Raw genomic sequence first — 21,253 nt, forward strand, 5'->3', positions numbered from 1 at the left:
AAAAAATTGCAGTGAAAAAAAATCGTGTAGGATTTTTTTTTTTTTTTTTTTTCACTCAGAAATTCTAGTAAATTTCACAAACAATTACAAAGAAACAGCAAGTAACACACTGAAATAAAGGTAAAATTTTGAAATAGAAAGACACCAATAATCTTTGTTTTATTTATGGCTTACAGTGTGCTGTTGAGGGTTTGTTGGAACACTTTCTGTGTTCATTTATATAATATTTAAATATGTATACTGCCAAGCAGTATTTAGCTTACCTTCATAGATTCATTTTGAGTTTTAATGAAAAATGCACCCTTTTCTCAAGTGTCAACTCTACTGAAGGACATTTTATAGCAATTGCAATATTGCTATTAATTATGTATGGGATAAAATATGTGGGTATATTATCCTGCTGATTACATGGCTCCTTACCAAATAAATATATATACATGAAATATTGATTTGAATTGAAAAAGTAAATTATTTTATTATGTAACAAGAAAGAGAGTGGTATGAGAGATATGAAACTAGCACTGCTATGTACAGATTGTTGGTCGTTTGACATTATTCGAAAATGATTTATGAATGAAGTATTCCAGTACATTGTGTAAGAAAATGAGGCTGGTGTTAAAGAGATAGTTCACCCAAAAATAAAAATCCTGTCGTCATTTGCTCACCCTCAAGTTGTTCCAAACCTGTATGAATTTCTTTCTTCTGCTGAACACAAAATAAGATATTTTGTTGAATATGGGTAACCAGTTGGTGGGCCCCATTTTCCATTCCATAGTATGGGAAAGAAAAATAATTCTATGGAAGTCAATGGGGCCATCAACTGTTTGGTTACCGATATTCTTCAAAATAACTTTTGTGTTCAGCAAATTCATACAACTTGAAGGTGAGTTTTAATTTTTGGGTGAACTATCCCTTTAAATATTTTATAGCTAATTTTAAAATTATAACAGCTATTTTTGTCCCGCCTGTTCATTGAAGCATGTAATTTCTGCACCACTAATGGCTAAAAAAAAAAAAAAAAAAAAAAAAAAAAGTTAATAATAACAATAATAATGGCATGTCCTTTTGTTGCACGTTTTGAAATTTTTACCACTGAGTTATAATTTTATTTTGTTTTATTTCTATTTCTTTTCATTTACTCTTTCATATTAGTTTAGCTTTTGTTCATTTTCACTCTAAGACAAAGTCTATGTTTTAGTTTTGTTTTAGTTTTAATTTCTTATTATTATTATTGATTATATTGGATTTTATTATATTGGATTTTATTTTTATTTCAGCTAATTAACATTTAATTTATTATTATTATTATTATTATTATTATTAGGGGTTCAAGCACATAGCACTGAAACCTTATTGTAATTATTAAATTTTCCAAGTATCAGCATTCTTCCCTAAAAGTGATCGGACAGACCAAACCGTAAGTCGTAGAGACTTGAAACTTTGAGGGCTGGTAGTATTCACACTGTCAGCGTCACCGAGGCTCGCCCCAATTGGCCTGATGGGGGCGCTACAGTGGAGAAAAGTATGAGATCACTCATAACTCCTGAACTGTTAGGCGTAGACTCAAGTGTCATATATAGTTGAAATCCTTGGCTTAAGATGGACAAACTGCATGCCTCAGATTCGCTCGTCATTCTGGCAAAAATTTAAGGTATTTTGGATTTTTTGAAAAACCTAGTTTTGCGAACTAGTCCTAGGTCTTTGACCCGATTGGAACCAAACCAGTGCAGTGAGATTTTCTGGAGTCGGATTGACAATAATTATCAAAAAAGTTGAAATTTCGATTCACGGTCCATAAGGGCTGTGGTCGCCTGCAAAGGGATGCGGCGACTGGCCACTTGGTGGCACTATAACAGCAAAACAAACATGAAAATAGCCATAACTACTTCACCATTAGTCCGATTGACTTGAAAATTGGCATACAGTGTCTTTGTCCGCGGTGCCACTATTGTCGACGAAGACATTAACGTATGTCAAAAAACAAGGATTTCACGTGCATAAAGGATTGTTTTCCGCACACTCCACGACATTCTTAGCACATGATAGAACTCTTCATTCTAATCAACTTTGCCTCTAGGAAACAACCATATATTTCCTATGGTAAATTTCCTGTATTGGCTGTAAATGGTCTTTTCCATCTTTGATCGAGATGGTTACAGCCTTGCTAAATAAAACATAATAGCTTTATAGCATAATGTGCTTAAAGGCCTTAAAGCGTTTGAACCCCGACAATTAATTATTATTATTATTATTAATTATATTGGATTTTATTACATTGGATTTTATTTCAGCTAATTAACATTTAGTTTTCATTTTTTTTTATTTGTTTATTTGTTTGGTTGGATTGGTCAATAGCACTTTTAAGGAATGGCTCAGTGAAGGATCAGTTGAACTGCATATCAGTTAGCTTTAGAGTAAAAATGCTGATACACACTTCACCAACAGAAGCCGTGAAACTACAGTTTTCATTCTGAAGTCAGAGGGAGGCTGAGAGAAAGTAAAAAGGAGAAACCCTCACCATTAGTCCTCACAATTAGGTGCTTTATAACATCTCAGATGTTCACTGACCAGTGTGGAAATGTGCTCTATGATTCTTGGCCCCATATCAAGACAAATGTGTCTGCCGACGCATTAGCCTTTGAAAATGCACTGCCGATGTCAGGCTGCATAAATCTTCGTAGGGTTAATGCGCTTGTTCTTGAAGGGACTCCTTAATTTGGCATTTGTCAACAGGATTTCATAGCAAATATGAAAGGACACTCATACCTATATTTCTTTGGTCAGTGCTATAAAAAATAAAAAAAATAGCCAACATAGATAGCACTTTAATGACGATGCATCAAGAGCTGGTTTATTAGTGTGGCTTTGTTCTAGGATACAATCTTCTTGTTTTGTTTCATTACAGCCGATGGAATAACAACCTTGCACACCTTTGCTGTTTTCCGTTTATCTTACAACAAGATCATTGTGATTGGGTGTTTCTTCAACTATGTCCACTTTGACCCTGTAGACTTTTAGAAAAACTCTTGTAAAAAAACAACACATTTTATCTATGTTATGCTGATTTGTGTTTTGTTACATGTTTATATTTTCATGTCTTTTATTTTGTAATTCTCACTGTCATGCTCCTGTTTGTCATGCGCTCCTCTTGTCCATGTGTCATGTTCTCATTGGTTGGTCTAGTCATGTGTCCTGTGTTCTCATTGGTTCATTTTTTGATTGTGCACAGGTGTTTCTTGTTAGTCATTAGTGTCTATAGCCCCCATGTATCCATTGTCTCTTGTCTAGATTTGTTTTGTGTAACTGATGTTTGGTGAGTTTGCCATGTTATGTCAAGCCATGTCTGGTCAAGTTTTGCTCTGCCAAGTCTTTTGTTTATTTTATGTTTATTGTATTTGATTATGCGTTGTAAATATACTACACATGAGTTCAGTTAACTCACCTACAGTGGACTAGTGAAAGGAGAAATTAAGCTTTTCAAAGCTTCGAATCAATTGAACCAATTGCTTCGCAAAATGATTCACTGTTTCGTAGCATTCTAAACGCTGCTCGCTGGTGACCCCTGCTGGTCAGAACAGTGTAAATGCATCAAAAACGCAGGCCAAATGTGCATTAAAACACCTTTTACAAACCCATTGCAAATGTTTGCAAATAAGTAAAATCTATCAAATGCAATTAACTAATCAATTTTCAGGACTTGTTTTGTTTATTCCATGAATGGTTCAGCTAAAGAAGCCAATAAGAGACTATTAACTACTATTATTCCTTTTAATTATACTAATGTCTAATTAAAATGTCTACAAATGTATAAAACTGATCAGTGATCAGGTAAAACCCATATAGATACTTGTTCAATGGTTCGCCACTCAGTGAATGGTTCACTCAGTGAATCTGCATGATGATTAATGGGTTCACAGAGATCGACCCCCAGTGGTCAATTTCTAAACTTTTCTAAACAGTTATGACATAACGAAGCCTCATTTACTGAAATCACGTGGCTTTGGCAGTTTGACACACGCTCCGAGCCACTGATTCAAAACAAACGATTTGTAAAGGTTTCAAAGCTTTATGAAGCAGAGTTCTGAAAGCGTCCATCACTACAGTTACAATTTCAACCACATTTCAAATTTATTTTTATATGTAAATTAATTTTGTTGGAATAAAATAGTCTAATTTTTTTAGCTAGCAAATTATTTGCACACCATTAATAACACTTTTTACATAATATGTCAAAAGAACAGCTTGATTGGAAATGACAAAGAATAAAAATCTATTAAATTCATAAGTGATATTTACCTTGATTTGTTTTTCTTTAAACATTGTGTCTCATTTTATATCAGGTTCTTTATAGTGACATTATTATTGTTTTTGTGTTATTGATAAAAAACTTTTGTTAACTTGTGATGGAATGGATTATAAACATTTATTTTATATAATGGATTTTTTATATTTTGAGATTGAAAGTCCAAATCTGAGATGAATGAATAAAAATGATCTATTCATAAAAGGTGTTTGAAAAAAAAAAAAAAACATAGTAACAAAGTTTCCAAAACTGTTTAATAACTTTCATATAACAAAAAGAAATGAGTTGAAAATTTGTATTTTTTAATCAAAATCAAATCCTGGGACAGCCCTTAGCTCAAGAAACACCTGATTATGAGATGAAACATTGTGCAATTATAACTGAACATTATGAGCTCAGGCAAATTAACAGGTGCATGAAATAGTTGTTTACTGGGGAAATAAATTATGTAAAGTTTTAGGTACTGGTTCAAGTAGAACTGTATTTTCCAGTTTGTTTTCTCAGTTGACTCTGTGAAGTGATCTGTACTTATTGGTTTAGGACAGATAAAAATTCTGGTGACAAACTCTAAACACATTTTCACTGTTTTATTGGATTGTTGCACCATTATTTTAAAGGGGTCCTTGTTTATGATGTCACTTATTTAACTTTAGTTAGTGTGTAGTGTTGCTGTTTGAGCATAAACAACATCTGCAAAGTTATGATGCTCGAAGTTAAATGCAAAGGGAGATATTTTCTTTTACAGAAATCACTTTTTAAGGACTACTACAACTGGCTGGTAGGGACTACAAGGAGCTTCTTCCCGGGTTGGTGACATCACAAACCCCAAAATTTACATAAACCCTGCCCCCGAGAACACGCAACAAAGGGGGTGAGGCCATGTTGGGCTGCTTTAGAGAAGAGGAAGAGTTGTTGTAGTAGAGTGTTGTTACCATGCCGTCATTTTATGTTGGACTGCTTCACAAACGAGGGTCAATTCAACACATTTTGCACAAAAGATTAACATGACGGCACATGCTAGTCGATGAGTTGAATCAACTCCACAGTAACTACATAAATTTATCCACTAACCGTTCAGAAGTGTCCAGTTTCATTCTAAAAGTTGTAACTTCTTCCTGAGTCTCTCCATCAGTGTCCGACAACGTTTGAACAATGTAAGGCTGAACACCGTTACTGACAATCCTCATTTTGGCTGCATGAGATTCTCTAGTTTTGTTGTTGTTGAGCAACCGAAGCACGAGCTGTTAAAGCTCTGCCCTCTTCTTAAAAGGAGGCCGGGAGCAGCAGCTCATTTGCATTTAAAGGGACACACACAAAACGGCGTGTTTTTGCTTTCACCTAAGTAGGGGCAAATTTGAAAAGATATAATAAATGATCTGTGGGGTATTTTGAGCTGAAAATTCACAGACACCAGAGACTTATATTACATCCTGTAAAAGGGGTCCCCTTTAATGAATTTCCCCCCACAGTTTTTTTTTTTGTTTTGTTTTTTTTTGTGGTATGCTCTATTTTTCAGGTGTGCATGAGCTGCAATGTGCACCAGACTTCATGCCGATAGTCAAACGCGTGGCTGTGCGAGACTAGAGCAGCTTTAAATTCTAAAGGCTATAAGCTTCCTCAAGCATAAGCAGGTACATTCGAATTGCATAATTTCCCATTTTCTTATCACACATTTTGAAGGCATTCGGCGTGCGCACCCTAGTCCCAGAGTCCCTTTTCGAAATTCTCAGACTCCTTATAGTCGCTCCAATTTACATGCATCCTCTGTTCCCAAGGCGTCTCCTCCTCGTCTGTACAATCTCCACCTCTACCCTTGGGGTCGGGCTTTGCTCCCTCATGGGTGGATTATGACTCTGAATCATAAAAAGCCCTATTTCCAAAACCTTGATCCTCTCTGCGACACAGAATATTAGTCTACTGACCTCAAACAAAATGCTGGCCACCCTCAGACACTGAGTAAACAGGTAATATCCCCTTACTCTCAGTCAGACGATTTGGAGAATGCTTGATGCAAATGCTATGTTCCCTTTTCCCTCACCACCAGGGCCTCCATTACACAGTGCAAAGATGAGGACAAGCAGGCAGAATAAGCAATGAGCTTTTAATAATTTATGGTAGCCACATGTCTGAGTTGGGTTTGCCCAGAAGCCCTCATCTCAGAAGCACACGAGAGGTAGAAGTGTTTCTGAAATGTTGCCTCTCCAGAACATGAGAAAGGACTTTTCCTATGTAAAAGAAAAGGTTTTACTTGTCATAACCATGAACACCTCTGGAGTTGCATGAGACATTTTCAACAAAAATAAATCTCACTTTTTTTTCTTTCTTTTTTTTTTTTTATGCTTCTTGTAGTAGTTGAGCATGTACATGCATGAGTTGTACATGCTTAAATCTGTAGTTAATTTGTCAGCAATATCTGGATAGACAAAATATTTAATCCACAAAACATTCATTCATTCATTTATTCATTCATTCATTCACATTGTCATCATTTTCAGAAAACCACTAGGGGCACTTTTCATTTTTTTGTCACTTTCATACAAAAGTATATTTACCCATATGCATTTTATTTATTTATTTACTTATTAATTCATTCATTCATTCATTCATTTATTATATGTATTGTGTCATTGTTTTCAGAATAATTAAGGACTTTCGTATGTAATTAATTGACAATAACTGCCAATATATGTGACATGTCAATATATGTGAAATTAAAAAATATATATATATATACAATCTAATATTTATTTATTTATAATTTTTTATTAAAGTAATGAGAATGAGATTACAGTGATTTGACTTTTTTTTTCTTCTTCTTCTTTTTTTTTTTTTTTTTTTGTGCCCTGTGGCGTAAACAAAAATCAGGTGGGAAAAAAATCAAGAACTTTGTAGAGCGCTGCCACATTCATTAAACCAATGTGCTTATTGAGAAAACGCTGAAGCTTTTGCTCCATTTTGTTCTAGACATTAACTTGCAAATACATAGTTGTCCGAGGGGATGTGCAAATCTATTTTAGACTGTGTGGAAGATGCCATAGGGTGCCACTAGAGACAGAAATACTAATGCAGTTTTTATGAGGGATGTGTTACAGGGTGGCCTATCATAATGGTATAAAAACAACAAATCAATAATTTAGTCTCCACGGCCAATGGTGTGTGTAGATTGCAGCATGCTAACCCAACCAAGCCAAAGAGGAAGTAGACAACAATGCAAGTAGTCTGCCCAGCTCTTGTCTGCTCTCAAATGCTTTTGGTTGGACAGTACTTAAGATTCACTTTTTTCTTGTGTGTGTATATATATATATATATATATATATATACTTTGACCTAAAGGCCTGATCCAAGGACTTGTTATCTGGGCAAACAAACAACACCATCCTCTTATTCTCAGAACACAGTTTACTGTTCAAGGACAGACAGAGCTTTTGTACAAGTGCATTCGAAAACACCAAAAAATTAGGAGTCTTGATTTAAAGCCCAATTATTTGTATCAAAAACCTCTCGATACAATTTGTTAGACTGAACTTCAGAGGGTAACTGCTGGAAGGTAAAAATGTGTTTATTTCACATGCAGTCTAATTATTTAATCAGGGATTTCTAAGGTAGACATCAGTATTATTGTTTATGCCAGAATATCATAGAGAAGGGTTCCCAGCTCTGGCCCTCGATGTCCACTTTCCTGCAGAGTTCAGCTCCGACCCTAATCAAACACACCTGAACAAGCTGATCAAGGTCTTCAGGACTGCTAAAAACCTATACAGGCAAAAGAGTTCGATCATGGTTGGAACCAAACTGTCAGCATAACAAAAAAAAAATGGAAAAAAAAAATGTGTTGAAATCATGTTTGAAATCTAATTTTGACACTTGAGGATATATGTTGTAGGACAAAATATGTGTTACAATTTATGGCCATCATTTCTTTAGATGTATCCCAGAGCAGAAGTTAAAGTTTAGATGCTGACTGATGCATGTCTTCTTGGGAATACAGAGTAAGAATGACCACTGAATGTGCATGGAGCATCAAAACAGTGCCCATTATTTATAGAGAAGGTTTTGAACGGTCTGTCAGGTCCGATTCCACAAAGAGACCTTGAGAAATCTTAAAGTTGCTGCTAGTTCTGATGTTTGTGGATTGGTTTCACTGTAACGATCAGCTTCTAAATGAATATGAAATTCCTGGTATTCAGGTAAAAATGGAAGGTGACGTGTTGTCTCAGCTCACCCATATCACTTCACACCTCGCTGTGGTGTTGCAGGAATCAGTCATGACCAGCCGTTTATCACATTAGGCGGTTAAATGCCTCTCGAGGAGGCCCATGCAAATGTGTGCTGAGAATCAAGCCCAGTGTGTAGTGTAGAACACTCTGTAATCATTTGCTTCCTCAATGGTAGGAAATGGAACTCAGCGTGAGCTGTAGTAACCGAACGAACATGTTGATGAGTGTGAGAGACTGCGGTGACCCATCTTATGCTGTTTCTCTCACCGGAAGTCCCATTTGCATGATGCGCATACAATACAGGAAGAGGTAAACCTGAGAGTTCAGTCTGATATGAGAGATGTTGTTCTCGGTTTAGATGTGGGAGGGGCATCAATTATCAGGTTATTAAGATCGATAAATAGTTTTTTGGCAGTTAATTTCAAAATTTGAATTAGTTGATATTTGCCAGTAAGTTACCATAATAATAGTTAATAATATAAATGATTTTTTAGTAGTAGTAATAGTAGCAGTTTTTGTTGTTGTTTGTATTATATTTAATTATTAAGTATTATTGTGTTAACAATAATAATTAACAATATATACATACACCAATCAGGCATAACATTATGACCACCTTCCTAATATTGTGTTGGTCCCCCTTTTGCTGCCAAAACAGCCCTGACCCGTCGAGGCATGGACACCCTGAAGGTGTGCTGTGGTATCTGGCACCAAGATGTTAGCAGCAGATCCTTTAAGTCCTGTAAATTGTGAGGTGGAGCCTCCATGGATCAGATTATTTTGTTCAGCACATCCCACAGATGCTCGATTGGATTGAGATTGGATTGGATTTTGCTTTGTGGCAGGGTGCATTATCCTGCTGAAAGAGGCCACAGCCACCAGGGAATACCATTTCCATGAAAGGGTGTACATGGTCTGCAACATGGATGGCAGGACCCAAGGTTTCCCAGTAGAACATTGCCCAAAGCATCACACTGCCTCTGCTGGCTTGCCTTCTTCCCATAGTGCATCCTGGTGCCATGTGTTCCCCAGGTAAGCGACGCACACTCACCCGGCCATCCACGTGATGTAAAAGAAAATGTGATTCATCAGACTAGGCCACCTTCTTCCATTGCTCCATGGTCCAGTTCTGATGCTCACGTGCCCACTGTTGGTACTTTCGGTGGTGGACAGGGGTCAGCATGGGCACCCTGACTGGTCTGCAGCTATGCAGTCCCATACGCAACAAACTGCGATGCACTGTGTATTCTGACACCTTTCTATCAGAACCAGCATTAACTTCTTGGGCAATTTAAACTACATTATCTCGTTGGTCGGTTTGGACCACACGGGCCAGCCTTCGCTCCCCACGTGCATCAGTGAGCCTTGGCCGCCCATGACCCTGTCGCCGGTTCACCACTGTTCCTTCCTTGGACCACTTTTGATAGATACTGACCACTGCAGACCGGGAACACCCCACAAGAGCTGCAGTTTTGGAGATGCTCTGACTCAGTCGTCTAGCCATCACAATTTGGTCCTTGTCAAACTCGCTCAAATCCTTACGCTTGCCCATTTTTCCTGTTTCTAACACATCAACTTTGAGAACAAAATGTTCACTTGCTGCCTAATATATCCCACCCACTAACAGGTGCCGTGATGAGGAGATAATCAGTGTTATTCACTTCACCTGTCAGTGGTCATAATGTTATGTCTGATCGTTGTGTATATATATATATATATATATACACAAACACAATTTTCCAATGTGGTCATTCTAAGAAATGAGACATCAACAAAAGTAACTAGTAACTCTTGTAACTTGGCTTTCTACTGCTATTAGCAAATATACCCGTAATAATAATAATAATTATTATTATTATTATTCTTGTTGTTGGTCACAGTTTACATTTGGTGTCTTTAATTACTATGAACTATTGTTGCTTTTATCAGATGAATAATTATAGTTTTATTAATAATAAATATAATTAATTATAATTAATACTTATACCAGTAACAGTTTTTTTGTTTGTTTGTTTTTTGTTTGTTTTGGTTTTTTTTGTTTTTTTTTTTGTTTTTTGTTGTTGTTTTTGTTGTTGTTGTTTTTTAAATCTTTATTTTCTCTTATTTTCTCTCTCTCTTTCTTTTTTTTTTTTTTTTTAACTTTTTTTAACTTTTTTACCCAATTTTGTGTTTTGCTTACTATTAGCAAATATACATTGGTTGACTGATTTATTAATTCATTACGTAAAAATCTTTATTCATAAGTCACAGTTATATGTGATTATAATTTAGCTTTTATTGTGGAGTTTTCCAATACAAATCATTAATTCTTGTCCAGAATGAAGGAGCAGGAACAAGCAGAGGGAGGTCCGAGGCCCCCCGCCCTTAGATTTACTCTGACCCAACTAGAAATTGTTCCAACAGCAATGAGGCCACCCAGAGCACACGGGCCCAGCGACGGGGTCAACCCTGAGCAGACAGGCCTGGCTCTGTAACGTAATCAGCTTTCTGTTCCCTGCCCCAGTGTCTCGTGGGAACAGAGAGGTGGACCTCCTCCAAGACAGGGGAAGAGGTCATTCTCCAGCCGAGTCTGACGGGGTTCCTGAGTCTCCATGAGTGCAGTTCAGGTCTGGCTCTGCTCCGTGACCCCCGCTGGGGCCACAAATCGCATCACAGAACTGGACGAGCTTTGGGAGCCCAGCTTTGATGTCACCAACAGGCTGAGGCAGGGACAGAGATTTCTCCTGAAGGGAATGAAGCGTGATTTTCGATTAGAACTGGAATTTGATGTGCCTGTAACTCTCAGTTCGTCGTCTGAGCTAAATGTGGCTGTCTGTCTGAAGAAGAGGAAGGAACTTAGAGGTGTAAATGACTGCACATACATACAACTAGATTTTTATGTATTTTCTGGTAACACTATGACTTTATTCTCATAATTTTGACTTTATTCTCAAAATATTACGTCTTTAATCTCAAATTGCTATGACTTTATTCTCATAATCGTACATTTTTTTATTTTTATTTTTTTTTACATGGCTAAACTGTGACTATATATATATATATATATATATATATATATATATATATATATATATATGTATATATATATATATATATACACATACATATATATATATATATGGCACTATATATATTAATCTATATATTATTAATTTCTTTATCTCTGACATTTGCTGTACACTTGATTGAAGCTTCAAGACAGCACTGAGATCCAGGCCTTCTCTTGTCAAATTTTTTGTTTGTATCCACCATCAGACACATTTGTGCAGAGAGCTAGAGCTGAATTAATTACCTCTCCACCCATTTATTTGACTCAGGGAGCAACTTCACGACAACTCGACAAGCTAATCCATTCAAAAGCTGGGCCCATGAACCTCTGTGTAGCATCACTGAACTGTTTCATTGCCTATTTTCAAGAGGTAACCACCACTTGATCTGAATACTAGTGCAGCCACAGAGCAGATGCATTTTCTGCCTGCATTCGAGAGCAAAGTGGTTTCGTCAGTAAATTATTGGTACAAGTACAACATTAGTGCAGTCTTGTGGTGCCTATGACATGTTTAGTTGCTTTTGTAGAGGTGATGCAGCAAACCAAACAACTTGCTTGAGCATTGGTCTAGGACCAGCTATCATACAGTAAATGTAATTGCAAATGCAGTTTCCTAGGGACTCGGCAAGAAATATTACTCGCAGCCCATGGGACGTGCATTTCCCATGACAGTTGACCAGATTTGTAATTAAGCGGTTGACATTACAGCATACCATGAATGAAGATTAATGAGCTGCAAGCCAAAGTTGATGAGCCAAACTAGAGAGACAAGTATCATTAACCCTTTCCCAGCCTAAGGGACCTTTGCAATGCAGCGACAACGATAGTGCGGCCAAGGTTCGCTTGCATTTCTGCAAACTTGTTTCACCTTGTGGTTGGAACGTTTCTATTATGTTCCACAGAGAGGAACAATAGAAGTTGGCCTTCACTTTGGTTTATGAGCACTCAAGACCCAAAACACTTTCCAAGTTGAAACAAAAAAGACAAAAAGGCACTTAGGGCTCTGTGTCTAGAAGGCAGGGAGTATTAGAAGTCTAAGAACATTAACCTGTCAAAGTGGATGAGGTAATTTGTTTCCATTCATTACACAATGGAGTGCACCCCAGTGATTAATGTCACGCCTCGAACGGGGCAACTGCGTAGGGGAATGTACTCGGAAATCATTAAGCTAACACGCTAACGCAATGAATGCGCCTCGCACACCCACATTCCTCTCTGACTACGACGCTAACTACCCCGGAGGAAAATGATATTGCTTCAGAAATAGAAACAAACGAGACAATTATTGATGTACAGTAAGAGTATAAAGCGACCTTTTTGACATTTTAATTTGTCTTTTTCTCAGGTGTTTCAGTTAAGTGTCATGTAGAGGTAAGAGTGCATGTTTTCCCTTAATTATGTAGTTTTAAAGACCACTTATGGTGAAATTCAAGTTTTTAATGTTGTTTATATGTCTATGTGGTGTTTTTAATAAGACAAACCATGTGCAAATTAATCTGTCAACACCATTGCTGAGTATTTTTTTCCTTAAAACTGCAGTTTTGAAAACCAAAGAGTCAACTTTGTTGGGGTTTGCATGTTGAATGCTAGGTAAGTGTATGCAGGGTGGGAACCCTTAACGATAATGGTAATTTCTTAATTATATCAAGTATTATTCTGAAAGCAAAATAAGAAGAAGAAGAAGAAGAAGAAGAAGAAGAAGAAATGCAAATGGTTTGTCTGTGTTACGGTTTTAAAAAAGCCCAATTTCTTCCATTTCTGAAGGAGGTGGATTGACAGGAAAATGCGAGAGGAAACGTCATATTTTAAAATAAATATTAAATTAAATTTGAGTCTTTTTTACTTGCTTTTCAGTAAAATATCTAGATATCTATAAAACAAAATGAGAAGTAACACTGTATAAAATATTAGGACACTTCATTGACTATATCTTAAGTGAATTTTGTCTTAATACATTGTTTTTAAACTTTTATTTTATATATCGTTATATCTTGTGCAGTGTTGCTTTTCAAGTAAATGTATCTTGTTTTAAAGATATGTAGATATTTTACTGGAAACAAGTTTAAAGCGACATATTTAAATCAGTTCATGTGAGTACAGTGGTTCAACCTTAATATTACAAAGTGACAAGAATACTTTTTGTGCGCCAAAAAAAAAAAAAAAAAAAAAAAAAAAAACGACTTTTCAACAATATCTAGCCAATTTCAAAACACTGCTTCGAAGCTTAATGAATCTTTTGTTTCGAATCGGTGATTCGGATCACGTATCAAACTGCCAAACTGCTGAAATCACATGACTTTGGCGCTCCGAACAACTGATTTGAAACAAATGATTCGTTAAGCTTCGATTGAAAGATCTGAGAAGCAGGAGACTTTAGCACAACTCTCCATTTATTCTCATCGATTTCCTAACGTACTGTAATATATGCACGCTGAAGTTTCAACAGTTTCACACAGTTGTTTAAATCAAACCCAGCGCCTTGAGCTCAAAGTAAATTTCATAGTGGAGGGATTGAGAGAAAGCGCATATAAAAATACTCATTAACAATTTGCAGTGCTACAATGCATGTGGTATTTGTCTTTCCTGAACCCCCATCTCCACTGCATCCGTAGTGTGCGCTAGTTGGCGTCGCATGTTGACTCAGAAAGTAGAGAGTTGTGCTAGATAAAGACTAGCGCGTCTGCTGCAAGAGATTACCGAAATGACAGTAAGGCTTTCTAGGGAAGCAGCGCTCCTGTGATCTCAAAGTGCCACTGTGTCAGTGTTAGGGTGGCAGTTGCTGCAAAGGTGACAAGCCCCTCAGACGAATCTGAAAACGTCCTGCTGTCTTGCGACTAGAAATGTTCTAGGACACTCGCTATTGCAGCTACCCGGGATGTGCTGTAACAGTAATGGGCTCAGACTGGTGGGTTTCCTTCCTCCTGTTGACACGGTGTGAATGCTGGTAACAGGGAGTCAGGACAGTCAGTGTTTTTGTGTGGTCTGTTTATATCTGTCAGGTATTTCGGCACATGTGTAGCGTGGGCCTAGTGAATTATGGATTTTGTTTATCCTGCAAAACTTTCTGGGAGTTTTGGGTTATATTTTATTTTAAGGTGGTGTAGTTACATTGTACTTACTTAAAGGATTTGTTCACTTTCAAATGAAAATTAGCCCAAGCTTTACTCACCCTCAAGCCATCCTAGGTGTATATGACTTTCTTCTTTCTGATGAGCACAATCGGAGAAATATTAATGAAGATCCTGACGCATCCGAGCTATGAAGTAAAATATCTAGCTTCCACCAGACCGCCTTCCGTATCCAAGTTACAAAGAAAGTGTGAACTGGCGTCGCATCAGTTACACTTTTTTCGTAAGTTGAATAGGGAAGGCGTAGGATGTAGCGTAAGCTTTTTGAACAGCAAGATACATTATATACATTATATACGGAAGGCGGAAGCTAGATATTTTACTTCATAACTTGTTAAATATGGATTTTTTTTTTTTACACAAACGCATCGCTTCACTTCAGAAGGCCTTTATTAACCCCCTGGAGCCGTGTGGAGTATACGTTTATGATGGAAGGATGTGGATGGAGACACTTTCTTCAGCTCATACTCGTGACCTGTGTTCACTGCCGTTATAAAGCTCGGATGCATCAGGATATTTATTAATATTTCTCTGATTGTGTTCATCAGAAAGAAGAAAGTCATCTAGGATGGCTTCAGGGTGAGTAAAGCTTGGGCTAATTTTCATTTGAAAGTGAACTAATCCTTTAAATAAGTACTGAGTAATATCAATTAACTACATGTACTTACTATGGAGTTACAGTTAAAGTTAGGGTTTGGTTTAGGGTTAGTTACTTCTAATTATGTATAATTTATTGTTATTACTATAGTAAGTACATTTAGTAACGTGTAACTACGCCACCTTAAAATACAGTGTTACAGAGTTTTGTATGAGCGTTTTTCCAACAGCAATGAGGCCACCCAAAGCACACGGAATGGAAGCTAAGGAATAGAATATATCCTAAATAGGGTTTAGGATATACTTGGAATTTTGTTTTTAGAAATCGCTAGTAAATTTCACAAATAATTACAAAGAAATGGAAAGTGACACATTGAATTAAACATTTTAAAGTACAAAACTGAAATACTTGTAAAACACATTTCAGTAGTCTTTGTTTTATTTACAACTTGGGAAAAAAAAAAAAAAAAAACATGTTTTACAGAGCACAAAGCGTCCAAATAAAGTTGTGTTCACGCCATATTGGAATTACCGTAATTACAAGATTTGAACGTAAAAAGCTCTCACATCCTCGTACAACTTGTAATCACAACTTGTAAACTTGGAATTTTCTGAGAGCTCTTACTTCATGTACCACATGACCGCTGTACCACCTGACACCCCCTAAAAAACTGTCATCATTTACTCACTCTTTTGAATTGGTCACACCCCACAGGAAGCTCAGGTGGAATTTAATTCCCGCTTACTCCCATGAAGCATTGCAAGTGACTCATAATTGAGTCAATCTCCCTATATTCTCAAACCACTTAAACATCTGTGTGTGTGTGTATATATATATATATATATATATATATATATATGCATATATATATATATATATATATATATATATATATGCATATTTTGCAATAAACAAAATGTTGTTTCTACATACACAATCAACATCTTTAAATCAATAGTTGTGTATATATATGTGTATATATATATATATATATATATATTATATATATATATATATATATATATATATATATATATATATATATAATGTCATTTTTTAATTATGTTATGCCATTCACAATGATTCATGGGATTGTAGTTCTGTCCCTCATTGAAGCCGTTAAGTACACAGTCTGTTTGTCAAGTTTTCAAATACTCTTTTGCTTCAAAGTTTGTAATGTTGTAATTCACCTTGTAATTCACCTTGGTTTGGCTTATGATTTTTTAACAAAAGCTCTTCAAAAAACCTCTTTAGAAAAAATGAATGGGAACCAGAATAAACCAGCTCAAACCAGCTTCCATGATTCAAAACACCTAACCAGCATATACTGTTTTTTTTTTTTTTTTTTCATCAGGGGAGTTGTATCTCAAATAGCATGAAGAGTTCATTGTTGGAATTAGTATCTGTCAGTTAGCATAAGAGTTTGTTATGGTTATTAATTGTCTAGCATAAAGAGTTTGTTGTAGGGGTTGATTTAGCATATCCCTCAACTAGCATAAAAACAGTTAATTAAGATTATTATCTGTCACTAGCATAAAGAGTTTGTCGTTATGGCTAGTATTTCTAAGATAGCATAAAGTGTTTTTGCTATGGTTAGGAACTATCGCATAAATAGTTTTTAAGGGTTAACTTAGTGTTAGTATCTCTCAATTAGCATAGCGTTTGTTGTTATGGCTAGCATTTCTAAGTTAGCATGAAGTGTTTTGCTAGGGTTAGTAACTGTCATTAGCATAAAGCGTTTGTTGTTATGGCTAGCATTTCTAAGTTAGTATGAAGTGTTTTGTTAGGGTTAGTAACTGTCATTAGCATAAATAGTTGGTTGTTATGGCTAGTATCTCTACGCTAGCAAAAATGTTTTTTGCTATGGTTAGTAACTATCACTTTGCACTATATTCAAGGAAATTCAAATCAGGTAATGCATTCTGGGTAATAAAGTGTTCTTTCACACTAGTAAACAAAAGTTGATTTATTAGATGTGTTGTAATATATAAACTAAATACAAATGACCATGTTTAAACTGGACCGTATTTAAACCTGTGCTGACTTGGATGAATTTACTGTAGCAGGTGTAAATGCTGTGAATATGTCACGGAAATGCAGTGTTGTAGTGATTATTTTGAGATTTGTTTTAGACATAGTTGAGTGCTATTTACACTAAATATATGCTTAATTCTCTTCTGTAATTGGACATACATACACTTGAATTGCACATTTTGTATGTGAAAAACACAGACCTGCTTGTCCGTATTGATGTTTCAAAGACAAATATGGCCGTATTCAGAACAAGTCATTAAATTAGGTGCTTGAGGACACTGCAAAACAGTTTGCTAAGGCGCTCCATTTGCTAAGGCTCTCTGTTTTCAGCCCATCTTTTTTTTTTAATCAGTCCTTCAGTGGTGTTTCTGTGATGTTTCTCTTTGGAGATGAGCACAGTACTATGAATAACATAAAGCTGTCTGTCTTGATGTTCGCATTGGTCACAGACCGAATCAAGTACAATTTGCATTCTTTAATTAGGTTCTGAGCCCTGCGAGATTATGACTTGGCCGTGATGCTGCACGCTTCGAAAATAAATAGCAAACGGCGCCTGAAAGCAGACATATTTTCCTTCTCTGCTGTTTGATGATTGCCCACAGAAGTAATGAGAGGTTTGGAGAGCACTACGGTAGCAAGAACAACAACCTGCAAGCCAAACATTGTATATACTGTATGTCTGTGAGAAGTGCGGTAAGGGGTGGGTTTTGAGAGTAGCACGGCCTCAAAGCTAAAAAGCCTGTCAGGGAAAAAGCTATTGCTGTATTCAAGTGCACGTCTGGTAACTTGGCATAGGACACGTGCGCTCCCACGCTTAGCTGGCACTAGGCAGAACGCTGCCTTGTCTGTGTCTCATATCTCTAATATGATGTCACAGTCAATTTTTCTGAATGAACATCAGGCAGATTTTTGCCTAAATATAGCAGTGTACAGATGAAAGATGTTAATACACACACTACAAGGCATATTAAATTAACTCCCTTTACAAAAATGGCGGTACAGTGATGATATTAGATGATTTACTATGGTACACTATGATTATGATATTCATATACCATTATTTTACAGTGCAGTATTTGTACTGCGGTGGCACTATGGTACAGTGATGGCGTGACATGGTAATACTTTGTCATGTTTTTCATGAGTTGTGTTGTGTGCCTTCCTGTACCTGTTGGATTTATCTAGTAAAGACTTATCTTATCTCTTATCTCCTTCGTCGTGTGTTTCCTGCGCAAGCAACTTGTAACAGAAGACCGGAACCTAAAAAAAATGATTGTAAGCGTCTCGCATATAGGAGTTTTTTTTTTTTTTCTCTCTCTCAGTTTCTTGTTCACTATGGACATTGCACCAGTTTTGCTAATGTGCCTTGAACAGGGAACTCGCTCCCTCGAGGAACACTTAACGGATTATTTGTCCCTAGCCCCTCTCACCACCTTCCCGGATGAAATCCTGTGTTCATTCTTGATCGCCAGACTCAACAGCTCTACAAGAGCACAGTTATCCGGGAGGGGTCCTCGGGGGAGCTTCCAGGAATTTGTGGAGTGGGTGCTGGTGTCCTGTGGATCGCCTTTCACCGTCGGACCTGTCGACGATGACGCCAGCCTCACTCACGACCCAGTGCACAACCAAGACCACCCAGACGGCGAGGATTTACAGCTTGAGCCCACCGCAGGCCACGTGAGGGACTCCGCCACGACTTTTGAGCCAGCGCCTGTTGGAGCGACCGAGCCGAACAACGCGATGGAGCCTGAGCAACACAAGTCTGACCAGGTGTGCGAGCCGGCTGCTACATCCACCGCCGAGAGAGTTCAAGTGGACATTGAGGGCATGGAAATGAGCCCTACCCACCCTCCTGCCACTGAGAGTGAGTTTTTGGATGCTGCATGGGACCTATGTCATTTTGGAGATATTGAACCCTTTGATCTATTAGCGGAATCTGTTAATCATGTCCCCAGTTTTCTGTCCCCACCCATCCTCCCTCTCCCACCACCACTCCAAAATGACTTTGAGACTGTTTTATTTCATGTTGATATCTGTTCTACCCTTCAAGACCCTCTTCAGTCCCCAACCAGTTCTGCTACCCTGTCTTCGCTGTCTCCCATCAGCCCCTCTGTTCCACCTCTGCCTCCTCTCAGTGGCGCGGTTACAATGTTGGACTGCTGGGAGTCATCTCCTCCAGGGCTTCGGGAGTCCGTGGCTCCGCCTCCAACCTCTGCATGCTCCACTCCACTTCGACCCGACGTCCTGACTCCCACGCCTGCGCTCCTTCCACCCTCGGTGTCAGCAGTGACCATCGGACCTTCGGCTTCGCTGGACTCCTTCGGTACGTCGGCTCCACTTCGGTCAGACTCCACTCAACCTACGCCACGTACTTACAGGCCGTTCGCTGCCCTCCGGCCCTCCACCCCTTCAGCTGCGGCTACCTCCGCCCTCCCTCAGGCTCCACCTCCGCCCTCCCTCAGGCTTCACCTCCGCCCTCCCTCAGGCTCCACCTCCGCCCTCGTTCACTCCAGCTCAACCTCAGCCCTCCGGATCCCTGCTTCCACCTCGGGGGGTCATCACTGCGGCTCCGTCGTGGTCGTCGAGGTCATCAGTGTCCTTTCACAGCATCGGCTCTCTGGCTACGCGGTGGGCTCCACATCCCACGTCGACATCTCCTCCTGCCATCACTATGACGTCATCCAGCTGTCTTCCACCATGGCTCCTCCCGCCAGCGATGCCGCCGTGGAGCACAGCCCTTGTTGTGCACTGGGGTACCATCAGCCTGTCCCTGTTCAAGGCCATCCACCAGACTTCAACACCTCCTGCACCACCCTGGACTCCTTTATTCTGCCTCCTCCCGGTGAGCCATCTGCCTCCTGAACCACCTCCTATATCATCTGCATCCCATCTTCATCTTTCCCTCGTTCTACAGCGCGAGGACGTGCCTTTCCGGGAGGGGGCGTGATGTTACAGATTCAGTCACGTTCTGTTTGTTGTCACATGTCACATGATCTCCTTTGTTCTGTTTTCCCGCCATCAGTCACCATGGACACTAACTTGATAGTGACAGCTGTTTGTCATTTTGGTTAGTTGCTCCATGTATTTAAGTTCCTGTTTCTCCTATGTTCATTGTCCGGTCTCGTTTTTCATGAGTTGTGTTGTGTGCCTTCCTGTACCTGTTGGATTTATCTAGAAGACTTCTAGACTTCTAGACTTCTTATCTCCTATCTCCTTCGTGTGTTTCCTGCGCAAGCAACTTGTAACATAAGGTTGCAGTCATGACTCCAGTATCTAAAATTACATGACTATTTTGAACAAACGGTTAGTCCATCTCTAAAGTAACAAAAAGGTAGAGTTGGGTTAGAGTTAGCATCTGTAATCTAGCATAAAGGCTTTGTTATATTGGTTTGGTTACGGTTTATAGACTAGCCTACAGTGTTTTTATTATGGAACATGTCAACTAGCATAAAATGCATAGGTAGATGCCTCATTCCACCGCTCCAGACACGTTGGAGCGCCCTCCATCTTGCAACCATCAGGGTGTCATCTTTCACAGTAAGAATCAATGATGGCACAACATCGCACAGCTTCTGGTTGTGAAACTGGTGAGATTTAAATTCCCAAAGAAATGGGATAACCTTTCACATTGGTTTGTGTTTTTATATGTATTAACTCAATATTACATGTTTTACTATGGTACTTTTAACATTTTTACTTTTACTATGGTAACTTTGTGTCAGCTGACGCCTTCGTCTTGTTGTATTGTTTAGTTTAGCAAAATCATCTGCTGAAGTCTGTTTCATATATAGATAGATATTCATACATGCGTCTAACTACGGTTGTAGACACTGTCAACTTGATCTTGAATGTTCAGACCGCTCCAATTGGCCCATTGAAACAGCCGCTAATGGCGCATCTATGTATATCTGTGATAAAGAGTGT

Source organism: Ctenopharyngodon idella, chromosome 1, assembly GCF_019924925.1.
Source record: "Ctenopharyngodon idella isolate HZGC_01 chromosome 1, HZGC01, whole genome shotgun sequence".
NCBI lineage: Eukaryota > Metazoa > Chordata > Actinopteri > Cypriniformes > Xenocyprididae > Ctenopharyngodon > Ctenopharyngodon idella.